This window comes from Balaenoptera borealis, assembly GCF_965194805.1.
Source record: "Balaenoptera borealis genome assembly, chromosome: 5".
NCBI classification, from domain to species: domain Eukaryota; kingdom Metazoa; phylum Chordata; class Mammalia; order Artiodactyla; family Balaenopteridae; genus Balaenoptera; species Balaenoptera borealis.
In genome coordinates this window covers 46,432,789-46,446,565 of record NC_138862.1, presented here as the reverse complement: position 1 = coordinate 46,446,565, position 13,777 = coordinate 46,432,789, and the positions used below count along the sequence as shown (strand labels likewise).

Here is a 13,777-nt window from a genome sequence, read left to right as displayed (position 1 = left end):
TACAGATGATTGGAAAAGGTCTATAGGAAAGGTGAACAGTCAAGCTGAGACATGAGCAGCAGGAAACCAGCTATGGCAGTTTAGGGTGAGCATGTTAGGTACAGAGGCGGTAGTGGAAATTCGTTAAGGCAGCTATAAGTTTTGCATGTTTGAGGAACCCATAAAAGGCAGGGGAAAGTGGTTGATGATGGGATAGAAGAGTTGATCTCGCCGAGTTTGTAATGCAGAGTATGGAGTTTGTGTTTTATTTTCAGCTCAATGAGAATCCTTGGGAAGGTGTATTGATTTCTTATTGTTGCTCTAACAAATTGCCACAAACTCAGTAGCTTGAAACAACACATATTTTTATTCTTTCACAGTTCTGGAGGTTAGAAATCAGAAATGTTTCTCACTGGGCTAAAATTAAGGTGTCGACATCCTTCCTGGAAGCTGTAGGGGAGAATCCGTTTCCTAGCCTTTTTCAGCTTCTAGAGTCTGTCTGCATTCCTTGGCTCATGGCTCCCTTCCATCTTCAAAGCCTGAAACGGCCGGTTTAATCTTTCTCACATTGTACTACTCTGATTCTGAGTCCTCTGCTTCTGTTTCCACCATTTAAAAAATTACACTGGGCCCACCTGGATGATCCAGGAGTATGTAATTCACCCTTGTTGTGTAACATAACATACTTACAATTTCTGATTACTGTAGGTGGACAACTTTGGGGGAACTATCATTATGCCTACCAAACCAGAGTTTTTTAAAGCAGAGAAATGGCATTACCGTATTCACATTTTTTCAGAAAATGGATCATTAAGGGTAAGGATGAAAGTGGGGAGACCAGCTAAAAGGACACTGTAGTAGTTCAGAATTAGGCTGATAGCAGTGGACATGGAGAAATGTAGATGGATTTGGGTTATGTTTGGGAGGATGAGTCAGCAGGATTTGCTAATGATTTCTATTTGAGAGGGGGGTAAAAAGAGCAAGCGGGGAAAATGCCTGGATATTTTGCCTTGAGCATCTGAGGAGAACATAGTAGCATTTACTGAGTTGAAGGAGACTTCAGGAGAAATATTCTAGGGGGGATAATGGAGCTAGAAATATGAGTTTTATTTTATCCATGTTATGTTTGAAATGCTTATCAGTTATCTAAGTGGAGATGTCAAACAGGTAATCGAACATAAAAGACAAGGCTGGAGATTAGGAGTCATCAGCATATACATTTAAAGCCTTGGAACTGAGTGAGATCATTTAGGGAGAGTGGGAAGACAGAATAGAGAAGGGTGACTGGGAGAGAACCCTCCGGTACTCTCTGGTTTAGATTAGACCAGATTATCTACCATACAAAATGCCTGGTGGGTATAGAATTCAGTGGTGTAGAAATTACAGGAGGTATCCTAAAAAAGATGAGGTCAGAATGCCAAATCACGGAGCTTGAATTCTATTTAGTAGGACCTGAATAAACTTGTCAAGGGACTGACTCTGTCAAATCTGAGTTTCAGAAAAACAATTCTGTGTGTGACTCATTGCTTTATTCTCTATGCTATATTTTGCATGTTGACATGGCATAAATGATAAATTAATAAACAAGTGTTTGGGCCCCCCTCATGTATCATGTTAAGATTAAAGCTGTGGAATAAAGATGACTTTAAGATTGTTATTAAAAAACCCTAAGACAACAAAAAAGACCCCAAATTTAATGTGATGAATTTTGGTTTGCTCTTCTGGTAAAGTCTGACCCCTTGTTCAAGAGTTGATAGTGCAGGAATTCCCTGGTGGTCCAGTGGTTAAGACTCGGTGCTTTCACTACTGAGGACCTGGGTTCGGTCCCTGGTCGGGGAAAAAGATCCATGTGGGAAGCTAAAAAGAAGAAAAAAAAAAAAAGAGTTGCCAGTGCTTATTACAATGCCAAGCACAGTGCTAATAAGCAACAGTAATTCAAAGCTGTGTTAAGTCTCAATCCCTGTTTACAGTAACTTCTCAATGCACTAGGGAGGCAGTCATGTAAACAAATAATTAGAATGCAAGGTGATAGAATCTATAGTATAATCATACGTTTGGAACTATGGGAGAAGAGATGGGAATGACTTAATTTGTCTGGGGGTGTTAAAAATTCTTTCTGGAACAAAACTGTCTTTTTCATAATAAAATAACATTCTAGTTTGGCAGTAGAGAGCAAATCTCCATGTGGGAGGGGCAAAACACATCCTCGAAGCCTTTTCCCAGATTGTCATATTCCCCCCTGGGAAGTAGTCACCACTACTGCCAAAACCATGGCATTGGCTGCCAAAAAGACATTGCTCTCCCAATCACTCTGGCCCAAGTGATTTCCTGTAGCAAAGAGAAGATTAAGAGGAATCATTCGTACATGCCCTGACTAGACTTAGAGATAACCACTGGAAACAAAATGTAGTAATATGCAACCAGAGGAGTAGTACTCAAACCTTTGTCTCCACTGAGAAAGCAAGTTGGCAAATGACGTTGACTGCATGATACACTCCTGTGGGCTTTGTCAGGTAATGAAAAATTGATCATTGGCTAGCTATGATACCTCTGCATTTCTCCCATTCAAGGTAGTATATTGTAATGTAAAGGAATGAGGAAGGTATTATTGAGATAATATGGAATCCATTCTAGTTTATGTGTATATATATATATATAAAATCGTATTAAACTATGGTAGTTTATTATTAGAAACAGATTAATTGTGATGCATCTCATAACTGATTGTGACACATCAAGGCGTTGAAATCGTCTGAATGCTGCTGATCTTGATAATCTGGTTTATATAAGTGGGTCAGTCATCCTGTCCTTAGGGTTCCCTATAGCAAGGCCTCCTTACCTATCTCCAAGCCTACCTCTGACAGGCAGATTTTGTCTTTTCCCAGTTGCCTGGAAGTTTAGGCATGGCTAAACCCCACTAGATCTATTTCTAAGAATGTGAGAGACAGGAGCCCCCCTTCTGTTATTTTGTCTGAGGACTTAGCTCTTCCCCTTGAGATTGACACTAGGAATGCCCAGTCCTTAAGGGAAGCTTCCAACCTTAACCACAAGAATAGAACCACATCTTTAACAGAGAAATCATATTAAAATATCCTACGATTAGGCTCACTATCTCTATAAGAAATACACACACACACACACACAACAAAAACAGTTGGAGGTATTTTATTATGGATTACTCAGGAGAGGACATTTGACCCTGGCCTTGAAAGATATGTAGACATTTTCTCAGCAGAGAAGGTTGGAAAGGGAATGCTAAGTTAAGTATCAGAGGCATGAAAGCTCATGAAGTGTTGGAGGAATGGAAAGCAGTCCCCAGACTGGCTGGAGTGTAGGGTGTATTAGAGAACTTCGTTCTCATAATTATGTTATAGGTGGATTACTCAGTGCTTGATCTGGTTTTGACATCCTCTGCCTGAAATAAATATTGAATGACTCAGCTATTCATAATCAAGTAATTACTCAGGAGAAGTTCTAAAGTCATTTAGTACATACCAGACAGCATCTCTGAATTTGTTCTTATAGTCAGAAGACTTCCTAAGACAGATGTAGAAATTAAGAGATAGAAAGTGGTATACTGAGCTGTGCTCAATGGGATAATCCATAACTGGAGACATGGAACTTGCTTTCTTTTTCTTTCCCCCCCTCCCTCCCTCTTTCCCTCCCCTATCTTCCTTCCTTTCTTCTTTCATATATACTTACAACTGTTTTGTGTCATTTTATTCACATATATTGTGTGTCTACATGTCAGCCACAATACTCGGCACTAAGGTTAAGTGATAAAAAAAAGCAGATGTGGTATCTGCCTCCCCTCACCTTACAGAATTGGGCAGAAGTGACGGGAGACTGACATTAACCAAATAATCACCCAGATGAATTGAAAATTACAACTTCGCTATTATGAAGGCAAGGTTATTGGAGATATAAGACTTACAATAGAGAGGTTTAGCCTAGTCTGAAAATGCAAATAATGTAGTAATTAACCCTGTGGGTTTTGAAAACAGGACCTAATTTTGAATCTCGGCTATGCCACTTTATAGCTGATAGTGGGAAAATTACTTAACCTCTCTGTGCGTCAAGTTCCTCATTAGAATATGGATATTATAATAGATTATACTCTGAAAATTGAGACTAAAATGTAGTTTAGAAGACTTAGTGAATTATGTGTAAAACACCAGAAGAGAGCCTAGGTTATAGTAGGTGTTCAATAAATACTAAATGCTATCACTACCACCACCACCACTGTCATTATTACTTGAGGTAGGGAGGAGGTGACAGAAAGATTTCCTAAAGAAGTGATGACTGAACTGAAATTTGGTAAACAGAATTTTCAGGGAAAGGTGGATGGGTGAGTTGTGAGGATAACATATACAAAGGCCCTATTTCTGAAGGATACATGAAAATTTCAAGGCACCGAAAGAAAATCAGTGAGGCAAAGAGAGTTAGTTAGGGGGAAAATGGTCTAAGGGAGGGTGGAGAGGTGGGCAGGGTATAGATAATACGGGGGTATTGTAAACAATATTAAGAATTTGGGTCTTCATTCTAACAGCAATAAGAATCCATGGGAATTTCTTATAAAGAAGGCTGACATGGTCAGATTTAGATTTTATAACTTAATTCTGGATGAAGCATGAAAAATAGATTGGAAGCTGGCAAAACTGGATATGGACAAACTATTAAAACTGTCCAGGAAAAAGATTATGGTAGCATGGATCAGGTGGTGGTGATGAGTGGAACGGAGAACTTAGAGAATTCTTTAGAATGTAGAGTGAGCAGGATTTAGTGATAGATTGAATGTAGGGTTTAAAGACAAAGGATCTAAAAGTCTGGCTAATGCAACAGAATGATGATGACCTACTGAGAGAGGTAACCCTGGAAGAGGATCAGGTTTGGGGAAAGAGGAGAGCAGGAGATAAGTTGGATTTCACATATATTTAGTTAAGAGGTGCCTTTGAGACTTCTAGAAAAAGGTGTTTAATTGGCAATTGAATACAAGGGTTTGAGGTTCAGAGGAGAAGTCTGAACATAAGTTTATGAGAAGATGTATATTTATGAGTCAATTGTCTAGAGGTGGTTTCTGAAACCTAGAGAGAAGAGATAGGTAAGAAAGCCTAGAGTAATGCTGTCCAATAGAAATATAACATGAGTTACATATGTGATAGAGAATTTTCTAGTAAATTCAATACATTAAAGATAGTAAAAAGAAACATAAATTTAATTTTAAAAATAAATATCTTATTTAACTGAATATAAAATATTATCATTTCAACATGTAATCAATATAAAATTATTAATAAGATATTTTACATTACTTTTTCATACTAAGTCTTCAAAATCTGGTGTGTTTCTTTCTACTTATAGCACATCATACTCTGGACTATACATAGTTCAAGTACTCAGTAGCTATCTGCTTATTGCCTATCTACTGGAGAGTACAAGTCTAGGGGTAGGAAGAGAAGGGAGGAAAAAACAAAGGAAGTAGAGATAGCAAGAGGGAAAGGAAGAGAGGATAATGTACAATAGTAAAAGCCAAGGAGATAGTATTTCTAAAAAGTAGTGGTCAAAAAATTCAACTAACTTCAGACTTTGCCACTATAAAAGGTGTTTTTTCCTGAAGCTGCATACTTCTGCCCTATTTTGGAAAACCTTAATTGACCTCACTGTCAACTCTTTAGTTCCTTTCTCATTTCTCTTAATTTTTAGCACCAAACTTTAAAAAGCATCTACACCTACCATTTTCATGAACTCCCTTTGATTGTCTGCAACCTAGATTTTTTTTTTTTTATAATTACACATTTTTTCTTGTGATAACAACTTTTTAAATTAATTTATTTATTTATGGCTGTGTTGGGTCTTGGTTTCTGTGCGAGGGCTTCCTCTAGTTGCGGCAAGTGGGGGCCACTCTTCATCACGGTGCATGGACCTCTCACTATCGCGGCCTCTCTTGTTGCGGAGCACAGGCTCCAGACGCGCAGGCTCGGTAATTGTGGCTCACGGGCCTAGTTGCTCCGCGGCATGTGGGATCTTCCCAGACCAGGGCTCGAACCCGTGTCCCCTGCATTGGCAGGCAGATTCTCAACCACTGCGCCGCCAGGGAAGCCCTGCAACCTAGATTTTTCATTCCCATTATTTTGTAATAATCACACTCCCCAGTGACCTATCCATCAAGTCCAATTATCTTTCTTGGACCTTTGTTCTCCTTGACCTCTCTAAAACCTTTGAAAGATTAAACATTCTTTCATTCTTAAAACTGTTACTTTCTATCTCATCATAAGCATTTTCTGAAGTTCCATCTCTGAGCATTTCTTCTCCCTTCAAAATTAATGATTCACAGCTGGATGCAGTTGGCTCCCAGATTTTCATTTGCAGCCTTAATCACCCAACTGATATCTGTGGGATATTTCCATAATATCGAATCATCCCCTCAAACTTGCCATACTTGAAAGGAGAATTACCTTGTACCAGGAAGGAATTTTTCCTCCTAACTCCCCTAGGCTGTCACAGCATGTAATAGAGATTAGTTAGGAAAAACATCCCTGAAAAAACATCATATAAGCTGAGGCCTGGAGCTATATAAGAGTTAACCAGGTAACAGAGGAAGAAGAGCAGAAAACAGTATTCTGGGTTGTAGATACCATTTGTTCACTCAAATATCCTTTCATGCCTTTATCAGCAGTGTCATCTGATTAATATATGCCACATACTGTGCTAGTCTTTGGGATAGGCAGTGAGCAAGTTAAACATGGTCCTTGCCCTCATGGAGCTTATCATCTGCAAATCATTACAACTGTATTAAGTGCTATAGAGAACAGAAAACTATGGATGAATATAACAGTGATCTTACCCTAGTCTGCGGATGTGGGCAGGAAAGAATTCCCAGAGAAAACAGCACATAAACTGAAGCCTTGAGAGTATATGAAGTGAGACAAATGACATTTATTCCACAGATAGCACTTGGAAGTTTTGAGTTGGGAAGTAGCCTAGTGGGTTCTAAGAACTGAGAAGTCAGTGCACTTGTAGCACAGTAAATTAGAGGAATAGTGATGGTAAGTGAAGCTAGAACAGGAGTCAGGAGTCAGATATCACAGGGCCTTGTGGGCCAGGGTCAGGATTCTCAAGTGTATCCTAAGAGCAACAGGAAGACATTTGACATCCCCAGGTTCAAAGCTTCAGGATCATCTGACACTGCTATTATCCTCACTACCCACATCCAGCTTGTCCTCAAGTTGCCAGCAGGTCCCATGGATTCTTCCCTTATAAAATCTCTCACATCAGTTCCTTCTACTACACTCAGGACTGTATCCCATGATTCTCAGCTCACATGTTTCAGGCTCTGCACAAATGGGCTATAAACTTGAGATCAATGAGATCAGTTTTGATCAAACTATTTTTCATATTTTGATTAATATGTAAAACTTACTTTTTCTAAAACTGACCATGTATACTGAGATGGTACTCTCTGTCAAATGGAGTATTTATTGAGTGGGTCCTGAGAAGAGTAGAGCACGGTGTTGCTGGCAGCAAATAGGTGGTCAGAAGTGTACCATAACACTGAGCTGGTCCCACAGAAAAATGTGGAAATTTTGTCTCATGAATATGTAAGAGGGCTTGGTCAAGCCAGTGAACAGTTCTTTTAAAATAGAAATACTGTATAAAGGGCAGCCAAGAAAAGCTTTCATTAATAGTGGATACTTTTACACTTTATGCAGACATTATGAAATTATATTATACTAGAGTAGTAATTTTATTGTAATTACTGCTGTCTTATTTAATGCTTTTGAGTCTTTTCATTTTTTAGAGTATGCTGCTAAAATTATTTATGCCTGTATAACTTGGTTAATTTTAACTTTAGTTAGCTGGGGGAGAATTGCATGAATTAATAAAATCTAGTGAAATGTTTAGTAAACCTGAATGTCTTCACTGGAGACTTTATTAAAAGTTTGGCCCTTAGAGACTGGGAATTGGATAAGTTCCATAGCTGCAAATGAGTTTTGTTTCATTTGCAAGCAATGCACAATGGACATTGTTAGGAAACAGGGATTTCCCGTAAAGGTGTGACAGAATGAGAAAAGAGTTTGTATTGAGGTAGCCCTTTGGTCCAGAGACATCATTAGCAAGGAGGGCTGAGTTTATCCTTCAAGAACTGCACTTTCATTATATGAAACAAAGAGCCGTAGAAAATCTCTCCAGCAGGCTGATAACCAATCCTTTTATTGGAAAAAACAGCAATAAGCCAATCTCAGGCAAATCACTCTAGTGCTCTGTCCCCAGATAACTTATATCAGAGGTTTATTTCATAAAGGATCTCTACACTCTTCAGCTTTAAAATGGTATGGCTTGGGCGAGTCACGTGATCAAGGCCAACATGGCCGCCGCCGCCGCTGGGAGCTGAGGTGCCGCCGCCGCCGCCGCCGCCGCCGGGCAGCCTGGGGGGAATCCGCCCGCATCGCCGCCCTCGCCGGCCGGGCGGCCGCGGGGTCCAGAGCGCTGATGGCTGGGGCTGGGGCGGCACCGCGCGGCGGCCACGGGGTCCCGCTAGAGCAGCCTACGGCAGCTATGCCGAGGGCCCGGGGCGGCCGGCGGAGCATGGGGGCCCGCGGGAGGGAAGAAGTAGACCTTCTTGCGAGTGCGAGCCAACCGGCAGACCCGACTGAATGCTGGGATTGGGAAAATGAAACGGAGGAAGCAAGATGAAGGGCAGAGGGAAGGCTCCTGCATGGCTGAGGACGATGCCGTGGACGTCGAGCATGAGAACAGCAACCGCTTTGAGGAGTATGAGTGGTGCGGGCAGAAGCGGGTCCGGGCCACCACTCTCCTGCAAGGTGGTTTCCGAGGCTCTGGCTTCGTCACGTGCAGCGGCGAAGAGAACCCGGACAGTGATGCTGACTTGGATGTGGATGGGGATGACACTCTGGAGTATGGGAAACCGCAATACACGGAGGCCGACGTCATCCCCTGCACAGGCGAGGAGCCCCATGAAGCCCAAGAGAGAGAGGCACTCCGGGGCGCAGTCCTAAATGGTGGCCCTCCCAGCACACGCATCACACCTGAGTTCTCTAAATGGGCCAGTGACGAGATGCCATCTACCAGCAACGGTGAGAGCAGCAAGCAGGAGGCCATGCAGAAGACCTGCAAGAACAATCACATCGAGAAAATCACAGACAATTCAGCTGTGACCACGTTTGAGGCCCTGAAGGCTCGGGTCAGGGAACTTGAGCGGCAGCTATCCCATGGGGACCGTTACAAGTGCCTCATCTGCATGGACTCATACTCGATGCCCCTAACGTCCATCCAGTGTTGGCATGTGCACTGTGAGGAGTGCTGGCTGCGGACCTTGGGTGCCAGGAAGCTCTGCCCTCAGTGCAACACCATCACAGCGCCTGGAGACCTGCGGAGAATCTACTTGTGAGCTAGCCGCCCCAGGCAGCCCTTGCCTCGAGCGCCCCACCGGCCCCGCCTGTGACGTGACCCCCCCCTTGTACACAGGTACATACGTGCACACAGGTTCCCCATGTACATACATGCACACACATGAACACACACACACAGGACTCGAGCCAGAGTGGAGGCTGAGGCCCAGGCCCTGCCTGCTGGCTCCCACCAAGATTGGGGACCATACCTGTTCCAGGTTCCGTTCCCAGGGTGGGGCAGGGAGGTGGGGGTAGGCTCCTGAGATCCAGCCCCCCGCCGACTGACAGACGGACAGACAGACATGCAAACACCAGACTGAAGCACATGTAACATAGACCGTGTATGTTTACAATGTTGTGTATAAATGGGACAACTCCTCACTCTCTACCCCGTCCCTTCCCCTTTGGTTGTATGATTTTCTTCTTTTGTTAAGAACACCTGGAAGCAGTGCCTCCTTCAGGCCTGGCTGGGGGCTCGGCCCATCCACCTCTTGGGGTGCCTGCCTCTCCCTCTCCCCCTCCCCCTCCCTCTCCCTCTCCCCCTCCCGTGGTTCTCTTCCCTCTCCCTCTCCCTCTCCCTCTCCCTCTCCCCCTCCCTCTCCCCCTCCCGTGGTTCTCTTCCCTCTCCCTCTCCCTCTCCCTCTCCCCCTCCCTCTCCCTCTCCCCCTCCCTCTCCCCCTCCCGTGGTTCTCTTCCCTCTCCCCCTCCCTCTCCCCCTCCCTCTCCCCCTCCCGTGGTTCTCTTCCCTCTCCCTCTCCCCCTCCCTCTCCCTCTCCCCCTCCCTCTCCCTCTCCCCCTCCCTCTCCCCCTCCCGTGGTTCTCTTCCCTCTCCCTCTCCCTCTCCCTCTCCCCCTCCCCCTCCCCCTCCCTCTCCCTCTCCCTCTCCCGTGGTTCTCTTCCCTCTCCCATGTGCTCGGTGTTCAGTGGTGTATATTTCTTCTCCCAGACGTGGGGCACGTGCCCCAAGGGACATGATCCTCTCCTTAGTCTTAGCTCCTGGGGCTCTTCATAAGGAGTTGGGGGAGGGGGGAGGCACAGGAAATGGGAACCGAGCTGAAGCAGGGGCTGAGATTGGGGCTGGATGAGGGTGCTCCTAGCTACCCAGCCTTCTGCAGAGAACCTTTCCTGGGATTAGACTGTTCCCAGGGAAAAGTGTTGTCTCCCCTGCCCTTCTTGTGGGCCCCATGGTGTGATGCTGTGTCTGTATATTCTATACAAAGGTACTTGTCCTTTCCCTTTGTAAACTACATTTGACACGGATTAAACCAGTATAAACAGCAAAAAAAAAAAAAAAAAAAATGGTATGGCTTCTCTAATGAAGGACCTTGAATTGCTGTTGGCTTGAATTCCTCCTGGCACCATCAAACCACAATAATTTAGTCAACAAATATTTCTTGTTCTCCTTCTCTTGTAAAATGTTGTAAGGGCTTCCAACTACAAATGAACTCAGTAACAATAACAATGGCTGCTCTTATTGAGAACTTAAGCCTTTTATAATTTAATACCACCAACAAAACCGCAAAAGACAAAGTTTCACCTTCAAGGAGGCGTTAATAATTTTCAGGGAATATAATTTCTTTATCCAAGAGAATGTTCAGCATTTTCTAGTCTGAAGCTGAAAAAAAAAAAGCATCATCTTTATTTTTTTTTAAAAAGGCAAAAACTTTATTTAGTTTTCAGGGAAATACAAGATGCATGTAAACATAAACAAAATAAAAAACAACCCAAATCTTACAGTTTAGAAGCATGCCAAGACAGAGTATTTTCTGCAGACCAAAGAATCCCATCAAAATGATAAAGGACACCTGGAAAGTGGCAGTCAAGGGGCTGGGTCCCTTCCCCAAGGACGCTGAATTTTGTGATGAGAACAATTTAAAAAAAACCCACTATTAAAAATATTAGAAACATGGAGAGAGTTTAGCACCACGATTATATATTCTTGCCTCCTTTCTTGTAGATTAATTACCCATATAACTGTGGGTTCATTTCTGGTCCCTTTATTCTATTCCGTTGATATATGCATCTGTTTTTGTGCCAGTAGCATACGTTTTAGACTGTGGGAACTTTATAGTATAGTTTGAAATTAGGGAGCATGATACCACAAGCTTCATTCTTTCTCAAGATTGTTTTGACTACTTGGAATCTTTTGTGTTTCCATACAAATTTTAGAATTATTTGTTTTAGTTCTGTGAAAAAAAAGCCATTGGTGTTTTGATATAGAGATTGCATTGAATCTATAGATTGCCTTGGGGAGTATGATGTTTTAGCAATATTAATTCTTTCAATTCATGAACATGGTATATCTTTCCATCTATTTGCATTGACTTCAATTTATTTCATCAGTGTCTCATAGTTTTCTGAGGACAGGTCTTTTACCTCTTTAGTTAGATTTATTCCTAGGTACTTTATTCTTTTTGATGAAATTGTAAGCGAGATTGTTTCCTTAATTTCTCTTAAGTTTGTTGTTAGTGTACAGAAATGCAATGGATTTCTGTGTATTAATTATGTATCCTGTAATTTTACTGAATTTATTGATCAGTTCTAGTAGTTTTTGGTGGTGTCTTGAGGATTTTTTTATGTGTAGTATCATGTCACCTGCAAACAGTGACAACTTTTTTCTTTCCAATTTGGGTTTCTCTTATTTCCTTTTCTTTATTGCTGTGACTAGGACTTCCAATACCATTATGAATAACAGTGGCGAGAATGGGCATCCTTATCTTGTTCCTGATCTTAGAGGAAATGTTTTTAGCTTTTCACCATTGAGTATGATGTTGTCTGTGAGCTTGTCATATATGGCCTTTATTATGTTGATGTAAGTTCCCTCTATACCCACTTTGTTGAAAGTTTTTATCATAAATGAATGTTGAATATTTTTTGGTATCTATTGAAATGACCATATGATTTTTCATCAATTTGTTGATGTGGTGTATCACATTGATTTGTGGATATTGAACCATACCTGCATCCCTGGGATAAATCCCACTTGATCATGGTGTATGATAATTTTAATGTATTGTTGGATTTGATGTGCTAATATTTTGTTGAGGATTTTTGTATCTGTGTTCCTTAGTGATATTGTCCTGTAATTTTCCTTTTTCATGTGATACCTTTGTCTTATTTTGGTATCAGGGTGATGCTGGCTTCATAGAATGAGTTTGGAAATATTCCTTCCCTTGTAATTTTTAGAATAATTTGAGAAGATAGGTATTAACTATTCTCTAAATATTTGGTAGAATTCACCTGTGAAGGTTTCTTGTCCTAGACTTTTGTTTGTTGGGTTTTCTTGATTACTCATTCAATTTCATTTCTGGTAATTGGTCAGTTCATATTTTCTATTTCGCCCTGGTTCAGTCTTGGGAGATTGTCCATTTTAGGACATTTGTACATTTTTTCTAGGTTGTCCATTTTATGGCATATAATTGTTGGTAGTACTCCCTTTGTATTTCTTTGATATCAATTTTAATTGTACATTTGTACATTTTTTCTAGGTTGTCCATTTTAGGACATTTGTACATTTTTTCTAGCTTGTCCATTTTATGGCATATAATTGTTGGTAGTACTCCCTTTGTATTTCTTTGATATCAATTTTAACTTCTTTTTCATTTCTGATTTTATTGATTTGGGCCATCTCTTTTTTTTCTTGATGAATCTGGCTAAAGGTTCATCAGTTTTGTTTATATTTTCAATGATGCAGCTCTTAGTTTCATTTGTCTGCCCTGCTGTTTTTTAAATCTCCATTTTATGTATATCTGCTCTGATCTTTATGATTTCTTCCTTCTACTAGCTTTGGGTTTTGTTTGTTCTTCTTTTTCTAGTTCCTTTTGGTGTAAGGTTAGGTTGGTTTTTTTTGAGACTTTTATGTTTCCTGAGGTGGGCTTGTATTGCTATACACTTCCCTCTTAGAACTGCTTATGCTGTTTGCCATAAATTTTGGATCTTTGTATCACCATTTACATTTTTCTTCAGGTATTTTTGAAATTTCTTCAGTGATCTATTGGTTGTTTAGTAGCATACTGTCTAGCCTCCACATGTTTGTACACTTTGCAGTTTTTTTCTTACCGATATCCTGTCTCAGCCTTGTGGTTGGAAAGGATGCTTGGTATGATTTAAGTCTTCCTAAATTTACTAAGACTTATTTTGTAGCCTAACATGTTTTCTATCCTGGAGAATGTTCCAAGTGCACTTGAAAAGAATGTGTATTCTCCTGCTTAGGGATGGAATGTTTTATATAGATTTTATTTAAGTCCATTTCATCTAATGTGTTATTGAAGACCAGTGTTTCCTTACTGATTTTCTGTCTGAATGATCTGTCCATTGATTTAAGTGGGGTGTTAACGTCCCCTACTCTTATCATATTACTGTCAATTTCTCCCTTTATGTCTGCTAAT

General features: G+C 41.3%; 2 protein-coding genes and 1 pseudogene across 3 annotated transcripts in view; all 3 read left to right on the top strand.

Moving 5' to 3' along the window:
• Positions 1 to 13,777, top strand: part of GABRR3 (gamma-aminobutyric acid type A receptor subunit rho3) — a 394,852-nt gene that overhangs the window by 86,762 nt on the left and 294,313 nt on the right. The window lies entirely within an intron of this gene.
• The window catches only part of LOC309629018 (EF-hand calcium-binding domain-containing protein 4A-like), a 135,763-nt gene that overhangs the window by 26,131 nt on the left and 95,855 nt on the right, over positions 1 to 13,777 (top strand).
• LOC309628828 (E3 ubiquitin-protein ligase RNF220 pseudogene) lies at positions 8,324 to 9,487 on the top strand (annotated as a pseudogene). The gene has a single exon. The product of its transcript is annotated as an E3 ubiquitin-protein ligase RNF220 pseudogene (transcript).